The sequence below is a fragment of the Plecotus auritus genome (genome assembly GCF_963455305.1).
Source record: "Plecotus auritus genome assembly, chromosome: 3".
Taxonomy (NCBI): domain Eukaryota; kingdom Metazoa; phylum Chordata; class Mammalia; order Chiroptera; family Vespertilionidae; genus Plecotus; species Plecotus auritus.
This window is the reverse complement of record NC_137772.1, coordinates 42780209-42793688: the sequence shown is the minus strand read 5'-3', so window position 1 is coordinate 42793688 and position 13480 is coordinate 42780209.

The window sequence follows — 13480 nt, the reverse complement described above, 5'->3', positions numbered from 1 at the left end:
TCATAACATCATTCACAAGCCATGCAAAATTATCAACTTACAAATTAGCCTGCTATATTTGTGTGTGTATGCGGGGGGATTATTGTTATTTTTTAATTATTATTTTTTACAATATACCCAGTAAATCTATTTAAACATTAATATTTCAAGAAAAAGCCTGCTATATTTGATCAAACATTTAATTAACTCATCCCTAATGCCTTGGCAGGGCCAGACCAAATGATTTTGTGGACCTTATATAGCTCTCAGGCCCAACGTTCCCCACCCCTGGTTCCCAGGCCTCTCTGTTCCAAGAGTAGACTGGGTGACCCCAATAGTATAGGGAGGTACAGGCCAGCCCCACCCTGCCTTTCATGGGGCCCCTATGCTGTTTTATATGACCATCCACACCCCAACTTTATACCTCTGAGCTACTCTGGTGTACCTTAGCTCACTTCTTACCAGAACTGCCAGATGCTAGTATGAGAATTCTAAATTAAGATTTCCCTTTGAGTTTCTGAAGAAGTCCCAAACAGCACAAACCTTTATCCACTATGTTAACTCAGGTCACTAATCAGTATCTACTTCCATAGAACATGTATATATATATTAAAAACAACAACAAAAAGTACACAAGATTGTGGGTTTTCTTTTTTTAAAATTTTAGCTATTGTGGTTTAATTTGTTTTTAATTTTTTTATTTACTGATTTGAGAGAGAGAGAAACATTGATTTGTTGTTTCACTTGTTTATGCATTCATTGGTTGTTTCTTATATGTGCTCTGACCGGGATCAGACCCATAGCCTTGACGATTCCCGATCACACTTACCTGGTCAGGGCCTTTCCCTTTGTTTTGTTTTGTTTAAGAAAAAGGCACAAGTAAGTGGAAAGTGAAGAGCTCCCCAACCTTCTTTCTTTTTCTCTTTTTAGTTTATTTCAGAGAGGAAAGGAGAGGGAGAGAGAGAAACATCAATGATGAGAGAGAATCATTGATCGGCTCCAACCTTCTAATTTGATCCTCATCTCTACCAGCTCTAAATTCTGTGCTTGCTACCTGACTCGTTATATTCTAGCATTGGCAGATTTTCATTTAGAAAGCAGGGGATGGCATTTAAAGTGCTGACAGGAGTCACTGGCAGTGTCTAACCAAATGCAAGCTCTTACAGTCAAAGAAGGAGACATGGAAATGTAAACTAAGCCCAGAAAGACTGATTTTTCCAGCAACCTGAAGTTGAGACCCTCCTTCCTGGTAAAAGTGTGCTGTTAACAAATGGAACATTTCTCATGTTTAAGTTTCAACAGAAACTTGGTCCTCTGTTATGGTTGAATTGTATCCCCTCAAAATACATATTGAAGTCCTAATCTTGGTACCTGTGAATATGATCTTATTTGCAAATAAGGTCTTTGCAGATACCAAGTTAAAATGAGTTTATACTGGACCAATATAACTGATGTCCTCATGAGAAGAGACACAGACATAGACACACAGGGAGAAGGGCATGTGGTAACAAAGGCAGAGATTGGTATGATGCATCTACAAGTCAAGGAACACCAAGGATTGCTGCCAAACACCAGAAGCTGAACCAGACAAAGGATTCTCCCTTGAGCCTTTGGAGAAAGTATGGCCTTGTGCTGACACTTGATTCTGAACTGTAAGAGAATAAATTCTGTTGTTCTAAGTCACCCAGTTTGTGGTACTTTATTACAGCAACCTTTGGAAACCAATCACTTACCAAAGACTATTTTTTTAAATCCCCACCTAGAATTGTGGGAGTTCTTATTCATGGAGAGAGGCAGTCACACCTTTACAGAAGGAGCAGCAGCTCCAGGCACAGGCGCTTAGTAGAATAGGAATGAATGGTGTGTAAGGTGTGTTCGAAGATACATCCATCGCTTTAGCTTGGGGAGTAATCCAGTCTTGGGTTTTCCTTTAGTTGAGGATGAGACCAGTAGGTAGTGGAGATGAGATACAATTGCAGCCTGTTTTGAAAATTTGCATATAAATGACTGCACTATGCTCAACTATTTGTAATTCAAACATTACATATGTTTAAATAGCCACTTACGGCATTGTTTTCTTGTTAGGGTTGCTATAAGATTTATATGTGTCTTAATGATACATAATTAGTATAAAATCTTTTCCAGGCATATCTTGAAAGAGTACATCTGTTTTTAGCATAAATAAAAAGTAACCTATAAAGATTAGTCAGGCCTGTGGATTGTAGCATCCAAGGAAGTGCAGAGGAGGCTTTCATTCTTTATTTTATCCTTACATTAATTGCATTTTTAAAATAAGCATCTATTAATTTTATACCTCATTTTTTTCCTATGAAAGTTAAACCTCCTATAAAAAAGATGAACTCCGTTGTATATAAGGCATTACTAGAGATAAAAATTTATAATAATAAAAATCTGAAGTTTCTTACAAGCTAATGGTAAATAGACTTGGTGTTTTTATTGTGGTAAAATACATGTAATGTAAGGTTTACTATTTTAACCGTTTTTCAGTGTACATTTCAGTGACATTAAGTACATTCATATTGTTGTACAACCATTATTAACATACATCTCCAGAACTTTTTTCATCATCCCAAACTGAAATTCTCTACCCATTAAACAGTAATTCCCCCTTTCCTCATTCCTGGCAACCACCATTCTATTTTCTATCTCTATGAATTTGACTACTCTAGGTACCTCATGTAAATGAAATCATACAATATAATTCTTTTTGTGTATAGCTTATTTCACTTAGAATTTCTTGGAATTTCCTCCTTTTAAAGCTGAACAATATTCCATTGTGTGCACATACCACATTCTTTTTATCAATTCATCTGTCAATGGACACTTTGGTTTCCCCTTTTGGCTATTGTGAATAACGCTGTTGTTATAAACATGGGTGTGCAAATGTTTGTTTGGGTCTCTGCTTTCAATTGTTTTGGGTATATACTCAGAAATGGAGTTGCTGGATCATATGATAATTTTATGTTTAATTTTTTTGAAGAACCATTACACTGTACTTCATTTTCTACATGTTTCATAATATTTGTTTACTAAGAACTTTGGTTAATTTATTTTAGAAAGCAAGCTTTTTAAAATTTTACTAACATCAATAGAAGACACAACCTTTTCTTCAAGAGAAGACATCTGGGGAAAGGTATGCAATTAATCTAACACATAAGTTTACAGACACCACTTAGGGTTAATAGTATTGGAGGAATATAACCCCCTCTTTCACTTCTATTTTAGTCAGAAGAGATGAAATATGAGGACTTTAAGCAATCATTGATACCAGGGACTCTCAAACCTTATAAGGCATATAAATCATCTGGGGATCCTGTTAAAATACAAGTTCTGATTCAGAATGTTAGGTGTGGTGCCCCAAATTCTGCAGTTTTATCAAGCGCCCCGGTGATGTCAAACTCTTCACAAATGCAGGTGGTGCTTGTTCACAGACCAAATAATGTGAGTGGCAAGCATTTAGACATCTATTTCCAGCAGTAGGACAAACTGCAGACCCTTAAAAATCCTCCAAATGGCTCCTCCTCCTTCTCCTCTGCTGGAAGCCAGTTCCAGCATGTCATAATTGTAAGAGTTTCATCGAAAGGTTGATGGAACTTGGGGATTCAACAAGGACTGAGTCACATATGTTATCACCTATTGGGAATGGCTAAAGGCATTTCCCTAAACCTGAAAAGGATGCATTAAATTGATTGTTTGCTGCCAGACAGCTCAGGGCATCTTAATCTACATGTTATTGCCTCCTACTGGCCAAACACCTGAACAGCAGTAGGCTATTCCACAATCTGACAATGCTTCTGTAGAAACCCTACCCTTTGAAGTGTATATCTCCACCTTGCCTTAGGACAATTTGTGTTAATAAAAAGCAAGGGGTCCTGGGACAAGGAGAACTTAGCTCCTTTAGCTAGGCTCCTCTGACCCCCAATGCCTTTCAAAATTATCTTTCGTCACTGGACTCTTACTTAAGTTACACACAGCCTTTCTCCAGATTGCTGAACCCTTCTTAATGCCGGAACAAGAACCCCAGCACTCCTCCTCCTCCAGCACCATGGCAACCAGGCAGCAGTTGGGTGAGCCAACTGTCAACTGAGCTGAGTTGAGGGGGAGGTGGGCTGGGAGTAGGAACCTCTGCTCCCCACTCTAAGCCTCAGTTTTGGCATCTAGAATATGGGCACAACAACCCAGTTACTGGCTCCTATCAACCCAGGTGCTCAGGAAGCCAAGGCCCAGGCTGGACTCATTAGGGGGAAGGCTCAAGAAAGCAAAAAAAAAAGGGGGGGGGGCACACGGAACCTCTGGAATTGAATAAAAAATGAAAAAAAAAAAATCCTCCAATTGTCCTTTAAAATTTAAGGGGAAAGAAAACCAAACACTCGATAGGAAAATTGACAGAACTCATAACCAAACAATGCACAGAAAAGATATATGACTGGTCAGCACTATCCTGACAAACACCATCCTGCTTTTTGTATTTAGGGTTGATTTAAGCCCCACAAATTAGGCATTGCTATTTTTGTTTGATATAGTCACTATTTGGTTAGATATGCTCACATATTTATTAGTTTATTTGTTCACCATTCTTTTTTCCATCCCAAGTTTTTCATTTGGGATCACTTTTATTTTACCCAGCAATAAACCCAATCACAGTTTTGGTTCCTATGTAGTTTATCTCTGTATAAACTTCTAAACATGCAAATTCTTCCCTCATTATGCTGTATCATGAGGGTATGGAAGAAGTAAAACAGTCACTGAGCTATTGGTGTCATAACCAGACTTCCTGTCCTAATCTGTTCTCTCTGCAAAACTTGGTTTGACACCCATTCTCAATACTTCTGGCATCCAACAGGCAGAGATAAAAATCCAGCTGCATCAACAGCCCTTCTGAATAAATGAAATTTACCATTAAAGTAAAGGAATAGTTAAAGTGTAATATGTAAACAAAATGTAAGGAATTGTTAGTAAAAGGATTATATTAAATTATAAAGATTTTTTTTAAGTAAGTGATTTGGGGACAGAGAACAGACAACCACGTGATATTTCTTGCTTTAGATTTTTTCCTTTTATTCTATTTTGACTCTATTCTTTCCTCAGTCATTGAAATATTGCTTAGATAATTTAGAATGATCTGTCTTTTTCTAACATCAAAGTACAAATTGAAAACATTCTATTATCTTTCACATAAAGAATGTTCTTAAAATGACATTTAGAGAGAGTATTAGGAAATACCCATTTCTGTAAAACATTAACTTCATCCTCATCTTTTGTTAATTGACACAAATTTATTCAGTCAACAAATATTTACTGAGAATCCACTATGCACTAGATACAATTCTTTGTACAGAAGATATAGCATGATTTTTAAAATATCAGTTTTCCTTGTGGAGCTTACCTTCTAGTGCAGAAGACAATCCATACAAAGTCAAATAAGCAAAACATATTTTGACAAAGGCAAATGCTAAGATAATTAAGCAAGGAAGGTTACAAGGGAGTGGCTATTTATCAGCCAATAAGGACACAGTTCAGTTTCAGCCAACAGGTTCTGCAGTACCAACTATATGAACTTTAACACCAGTCAGCCATAGAAAGAGCATCACCACTGAGTATATATATGGAAATGACCTTTACAGACTGACCTTGAAGTTTTCTGACAGATGGCAGAAGGAACAAATATGCAGAATAGATCCTCTTGTCCAATGGGATAGAAATGTGTGTATGGGGAGGATCCAAGATGGCGGCGTAGGTAAACACCTAAACTGCTGCCTCGCACAACAATTTCAAAACTACAACTAAAAGACAAAACGTCTATCACCCAGAACCACGGGAAAGCTGGCTGAGTGGAAGTTCTACAACTAGAAGGAAAGAGCAAACAGCATTGAGGGGTGCACAAGCGCGGAAAAGCTGAGGTACGGAGACGTGCGAATTGGGAGCACAGCTGTTTTCAACCCGAAGGGAGACAAGCTCCCTATTACTCCAAACTCCAGTTTCTGGGGAGACGTGGAGGACCCAAATTCCTACGGGGAGAAGCTGGACTGTCTGCCGTGGGGTCGGAAAATGAGGGAGGCTTGCTTGCAGGGCTGTGCGCAGGAATAATTGTTTACTGTGCTGGGGCGCGGGACGCAGGGACACGGTCGGAGATGCAGAGCTGGCTCACTGGCAGCCATCGCTGTTTGCCACGCCCTAGCCTAGTGATGCCCTGAGACCCCACCCTGCACAACCTACAAACCCACCCAAGCTCCAAGCAGCGGCTTTAGCATATGAATGGTCTGCCCTATTGCAGCTTAACCTAGCAAACTTGCAGCCCGGGTCAGACAGCTCCAAAAACTCCAAACCCCAAGCAAAGAGGAGAAAACTGTAGTTCTCGCTGTAGCGCCTGCTGGGTGGCCTCAGACAGTAGCTGACCTGCACCCCATTGGAGATCCAGAAGCCAGTGTACCTAGTGGTCAGAGTGAGACACCAGATTTCAACTCCTCACATCCATAAGTGACACATTCAAGAGGCAGACTCAGTGAGCACCAAAGCCCCACTGAAACAAGTCCTGAACCATAGCGTGTCTCCAGCACAGCAGTTCTTCCATTATAGACACAGCGGGTCCTCACAGCCAATTGGCCTGGAGGTCAATTCCTCCCAGTGTACCAACAGCAATCAAGGCTTAACTACACCAAGACTTTGCACTCAGCCCACAAAGGGGTGTACCAAAGGCGTCCACCTCAAGTGATTGGGGAGGCTGAGCTACTGGCCCCTATAGGTCACCTACCACACAAAGCCACTCCATCAACACAAGGAAGCAGCAAAATGCGGAGACCAAGAAACATGTCATGAATGAGAGAAATGGAAGAAAGCAAACTACTGGACGACATAGAGCTCAGAACCACATTTATAAGGTTACTCAAGAATCTTCTAAAAACCGCTGAGGAACTTAGTGAGACCTTTAAGGATCTTAATGAGAATACCAAAAAAATGGAAAAGGACCAGTCAGAAATTAAGCATACACTGTCTGAAATAAAGAATATACAGAAACTCAACTGTAGATCAACGTACCCCAATAATCAAACCAAAGATCTGAAATATGAGGAAACAAAAAACACCCAACCAGAAAAACAAAAAGAAAAAATCCAAAAATATGAAGATAGTGTAAGGAGCCTCTGGGACAACTTTAAGCGTACCAACATCCGAATTTTTGGGGTGCCAGAAGAAGAGAGAGAGCAAAATATTGAAAACCTATTAGAAGAAATAATGACAGAAAACTTTCCCTACCTGGTGAAAGAAATAGACTTACAAGTTCAGGAAGCACACAGAACCCCATACAAGAGGAATCCAAAGAGGACCACACCAAGACACATCATAATTAAAATGCCAAGGGCAAAAGACAAAGAGAGAATCTTGAAAGCAGCAAGAGAAAAACGGTTAGTTACCTCCAAGGGAGTAACCATACGACTGTCAGCTGATTTCTCGGCAGAAACTATGCAGTCCAGAAGGGAGTGGCAAGAAATATTCAAAGTGATGAACAGCAAGAACCTACAACCAGATTACTCTACCCAGCAAAGCTATCATTCAGAGTTGAAGGTCAGATAAAGAGCTTCACAGACAAGAAAAAGCTAAAGGAGTTCATCACCACCAAACCAGGATTTCATGAAATGCTGAAGGGTTTTCTTTAAGAAGAGGAAGAAGAAGAAAAAGGTAAAGATAAAAATTATGAACAACAAAGTGACATCAAATACATACCTACCAACAAGTGAATCTAAAAATCAAGTGAATAAAAAATCTGAAGAACAGAATGGACTGGTGAATATAATAGAATCAGGGACATAGAAAGGGAGTGGACTGACAATTCTCAGGGGGGAGGGGGTGTGAGGGGTGCGGGAAGAGATTGGACAAAAAGCTTACACCTATGGATGAAGACAGTGGCGGGGGGTAAGGGCATGGGGTGGGGTGGGGAATCAGGTGGAGGGAAGCTATGGGGGAAAAAAAGAGGAACACCTGTAATAATCTGAACAATAAAGATTTATTTAAAAAAAAAAAGAAATGTGTGTATGTACAGTAAACTCTAAAACAGAAATAAACAATCTTACATAATAATAGAGAAATATGTAAATTGACCGTACCTCCACTATGCCCACAGCCAATCAGAGTGAGTATGCAAATTAACCCAACAAAGATAGTGGTTAATTTGCATACATACCTGGGACCCGGCAACCTCCTCGGCACCCAGGTCACTCCCAGCCGGGAAGGGACCGAGCCTGCGATCGGAGGGGCGGGAGGCCCCCTTCCCAAGCCTAAAGCCTCTACCCGAGGCTTTAGGCTTGGGAAGGGGCCAAGCTGGCGATGGGAGGGAAGGGGAAAAAAATCTATGGAAACATATCCTCAGGTGAGGATAAAAAGAAAAATTAAGAAAGAAATGTCATATCCTATGAAAGACACATCTTGAAAATGCCTAAAGAAAGTCATTTTTTCATGGTGAAGGGACTGGAGTCTGTGTTGATGAAAATACCTTGGCAGCTGCGGTGACTAGCAGTGGCTGCAGCAGCAGGGTGATGGGATTGGCGCCTTCCCCTGATCAGCCCAGTCACCTCCCGCAAAGGGAGGCCAGACTGCGGCTTAGGTCCGCTCCCAATGGGGAGCAGGCCTAAGCCATCAGTAGGACATCCCCTGAGGGCTCCCAGTATGTGAAAGGGGGCAGGCTGGGCTGAGGGACCCCTCCCAGAGTATGAATTTCATGCACCAGGCCCCTAGTAAACCCATAAATCTGGTACCTGTGATATCACCCAAAACCAGTTTGAATAAATTGATACCAAGGACTTCAAGAGAGAGAAAAGGAGAAACCAAACTATACAGAAACCCTGAGCAGCAATACTGAAATACTTTACTGAGCTGTGTTCTAACTGCGACCATGGAAGTAGTCATGAAGAGAAGAATTGAGGCCCTGGCCAGGTAGCTCAGTTAGTTAGAGTATGACCAGATATGCCAAGATTGCAGGCTCAATCCCAGGTCAGGGCACATACAAGAAACAACCGATGAGTGCATACTAGTAAACAAGTAGAACAACAAATCGATGTTTCTCTATTTCTCTCAAATCCTATATAATAAAAGGCTAATATGCAAATCGACCAGCAGTTGCTATGATGCGCACCAACACTCAATGCAGGAGCTGCCCCTGGTGGTCAGTGTGCTTCCACAGGGGGGAGCGCCACTCAGCCAGAAACTGGGCTCATGGCTGGAGAGCACAGCGGTGGTGGTGGGAGCCTCTCTTGCCTCTGCGGCAGCACTAAGGATGTCTGCCAGCTTCTAGTGGGCCGTCAGTCGGACATCCCCCGAGAGTTTCCAGAATGCAAGAGAGCACAGGCCAGGCTGAGGGACCCCTTTTCCCCCTCCACCTCCAGTGCAAGAATTTCGTGCACCAGGCCTCTAGTCAATAAATAAATAGAGGGGAATTGATTCAGCAATACTGTGTGCTTGCCCAGCAAAACCAAATCCCCAGCCATATCTTAAAAATATATTAAGATTTCACACCCATTAAAATGACTCCTTCCCCCGACCCCAGAAAAATCCAGGAAATATCAAGAGTGGGGAAGGATGTGAAGAAATTGGAATCCTGTGTACTGTTGGTGAGAGTAGTGCAGTTGCTGTGAAAAAACAGTATGGTGGGGCCTTGAAAAATTAAAAATTGGCCGAAACCAGTTTGGCTCAGTGGATAGAGCGTCAGCCTGTGGACTGAAAGGTCCCAGGTTCGATTCCGGTCAAGGGCACGTACCTTGGTTGCGGGCACATCCCCAGTGGGGGGTGTGCAGGAGGCAGCTGATCGATGTTTCTCTCTCATCGATGTTTCTAACTCTCTATCCCTCTCCCTTCCTCTCTGTAAAAAAATCAATAAAATATTTAAAAAAAATTGAACTACCATATGATCTAGCAGTTCCACATCTTGGTATATATACAAAAGAATTGAAAGCAGGGTTTCAAAGAGATATTTGTACACCCACGTTCCTATCAGTATTATTCACAATAGCCCAGAGGTGGAAACAACTCAAGTGTCCAATGATAGATGAATGAGTAAGCAGAATGTATTCTATACATACAGTGGAATATTATGCAGCCTTAAAAAAGAAAGAAATCGGACAAATGCAATAACATGGATGGACTTTGAGGACATTATATTAAGTGAAATAAGCCAATCACAAAAAGACAAATACTGTATAATTCCATGTTATGAGATATGTAGAGTAGTCATGGAGATAGTAGAATGGTGATTGCATAGAGCTGGGTGAATAAGGAATAGGGAGGAGTTAGAGTTTAATGGTAGAGAGCTTCAGTTTGAGATGTTGAAAAGAGTTCCGGAGATGGATGGCGGTGATGGTTATACAATATGTGAATGTACTTAATGCCACTGAACTGTACATTAAAAAATGGGTAAGATGGTAAAATTTATTATGTATATTTTGCCACAATTTAAAAATACATATGAAACTTTTAACTTTCAAGGGGCTCTTTTTAGAGAAAAAATACAAAATTATAAATATCAAATTGGATACAAAAGTATATATTTAGAATAAGAAAAATTACACAAATTACAATTTATTAAAAGCTACTAGATACCATAAATATCACAAAATCCAGAAAACCAAGTATTTCTAATTAATGTCCTTATGCATCTATAAAATGCTTTTTTTTCCTACAATTTTTGTTTGCATACACCTTGATAGTCTCTTCAAGACAAAGATTTTGTAATATTTTTAATAGAAGGAATAGAAAGAAAATTCAGTCTTTCTTTAAGCATCCTTAATTGAATTTTTATTATTGATAACTTAGAAAAGTTTCTTTTAACTTTGCAATAAGTTGTTAGTGATATCTTGTAACTTTCTTGGATTTTGTCAAATTTCCAAGAAGTAAGAACTTTCTTTCATAAAAGAGCTGTAATATTCAGTGTATTTTAAAGTTTGTTGTCAATGTCTTCCAACTGGCAGTATTCAATAGCCAGTTTGTCATCAACGTCCTCATTGTATTGGAGTATTAAGAGTTTTATGTTCTTATCAATGTCAATATTTCCTGTTTAATTCATAAGAACTTAAAATTCTTTTCCAGTTAGTGATTATAATTCACAGTTCTTCATTAATCGGATTTCAAACAATCCAAATACCATCTATTTCTCCTTATAGAATGTCCCTTCCTCATAGTGAATGATTGGTTTTAGCAAGATCTGAAAGTTTTGTTATGTTTTCCTTCTGATCCCAGAAAGCTTCTATTGACTTCATCACTCCTCTTAACTGTTTTGTTTCCATTAATTTGAAGAAATGGAAAATAAGCTACCTTTATGTACATTTAAATAGTTTATAGTTTCTCATTATTCCATTGAAATGTTCCAAAACATCTTTCTAAATTGCAGTTAACATGGTATATTCCCAACTTAACTTTCCTTTAGCAAATCTCAAAACTGTCCATGAAGGAAATCGAGATGGAAAGACACTGTGGGCTTAACAGACTGCAGTTAAAATACCCTGATTCCATAAATTTTAAAAAATGTAAGACCATATGAGTACATGACTAGGGCCCCTTCCAACGCATTGGAAAGAGCAGTGCCCACCGGGGTCCTCAAGGTTAGCCAAACCCGCTCCTGCCTCCAGCCCCAATAGAGCTGTACCCTAGAAATAATGCCCAGAGAAGCAAGCCAGCAGTTTGCTAATTGTTGAACCATACCTTAATTTTACTTTGTTTCATGACTACCTCCTGTCAAACTCCTACTCCTGCTATAATTGGGTGTAATGAAGACTTCTTCTTTTCTTCCTATCCCTCCTCCTCCTCCTGCCTTTCCACTCCTCTTGCATTCTGTGAAATCATGCTCTGGAGCCCTGTGGCTGCTGACAGATTTCATTAACCTGATGGAAATGTTTCTCCTTCTCAGGCCCTCCTTTGGCTGCTGCCAAATTCCTCTCAGCCTCCCAGGGTGCAAAGTCTCAGCTCAGGTCTACACTGACCCAGAGCTGCGGTGGCCAATGTTGCCGTGAGAGCGGGTCAGTGGGTGACAGTCAATGGAAATGCAACCCCGTACCCCGCACACCCGCCCCTTTAGTTCACAAGAAAATCTATTTTGACCAATGAAAATAACAACACAACTTAGAATGCTCCAAATATGATCTCTATTTTCGGCCCCTCTTTGCCTTTCCATGTATCTTCGATATCTCACAAGTGAGCTGAAGATTTAGGAGCATGAGGCTCTAAAATGAGGAGACATTCAAACTGTCAGGTGCATTATCAGCACCTCATAATTACAGTTTTTAGCATATGTAAAATAGAATTTCACTCTCAATACTACGAAGTGATCATTTCAAACAGTAGCCTGCTCATAGAACTCTTATTTTTTAAAAATTTTTGCACTTTTATTTATTGTTTTAATTTTTTATCAGAACAATTTATTGATAATGATTGGTCAGCTTTTTTGTTGTTGTTGTTAAATATATTTTTATTGATTTCAAAGAGGAAAGGAGAGAGAGACAGAAACATCAATGATGAGAGAGAATCATTGGTCAGCTGCCTCCTGCACACCCCCTACTGGAGATAGAGCGCGCAACCCAGGCATGTGCCCTTGACCAAAATCGAACCTGGGACCCCTCAGTCTGCAGGCTGCCGCTCTATCCACTGAGCCAAGGAGTCTAGGGCTGGTCAGCTTTTCAATGCACAAGGCACCAGTAAGTAGTCTCTAGTGAACAGGAGGATTTTTTTAAAAATATATTTTTATTGATATTTTACAGAGAGGAAGGGAGAGGGATAGAGAGCTAGAAACATCAATGAGAGAGAAACATGAATCAGCTGCCTCCTGCACACCTCCCACTGGGGATGTGCCTGCAACCAAGGTACATGCCCTTGACCGGAATCGAACCCGGGACCCTTCAGTCCGCAGGCCAATGCTCTATCCACTGAGCCAAACCGGTTTCGGCAAGCAGGAGGATTTTTAAAATAAAAAGATAAAACTGAACAAGATCAGGATCCAAAGACAGTGGTTTACCAAATCAACCAGCTGCTACAGTAGCTGATTATGGATCACATTGTTTCTTCCTAATATCATCCTGATGATGATGATGATGATGATGATGATAACAGCGGCTAAGAATTTGATGTGCATTTTCTCCTCACAACAATTCTACCATTTTGCAGACAAAGACACCAAAGCTTAGATACTTCAGGGAACTTCTTGAAGGTTTCAATCTAATAATTGGTGGAGTTTTGGTTATTTGTGTTTAAGTTGTCAAATTTATGGACATACATTTGTTTATAATATATATTACCCTGTTAGAATCAATGGGATTTGTAGTGATATAACTTTTTTCATTCCTGTTATTAGGCGTTTGTATTTTCTCTCTTTTTTTCCTGATAAGTCTTGATAGATGTTTACTAATTTTATTGATCCTCTCAAAGAGCCAGCAGTATTTGACTTCATTGACTTTTCCTCTGTTGTTTTAGTTGTTATTGTTGTTGTATCAAATTTCACTTATGTTTG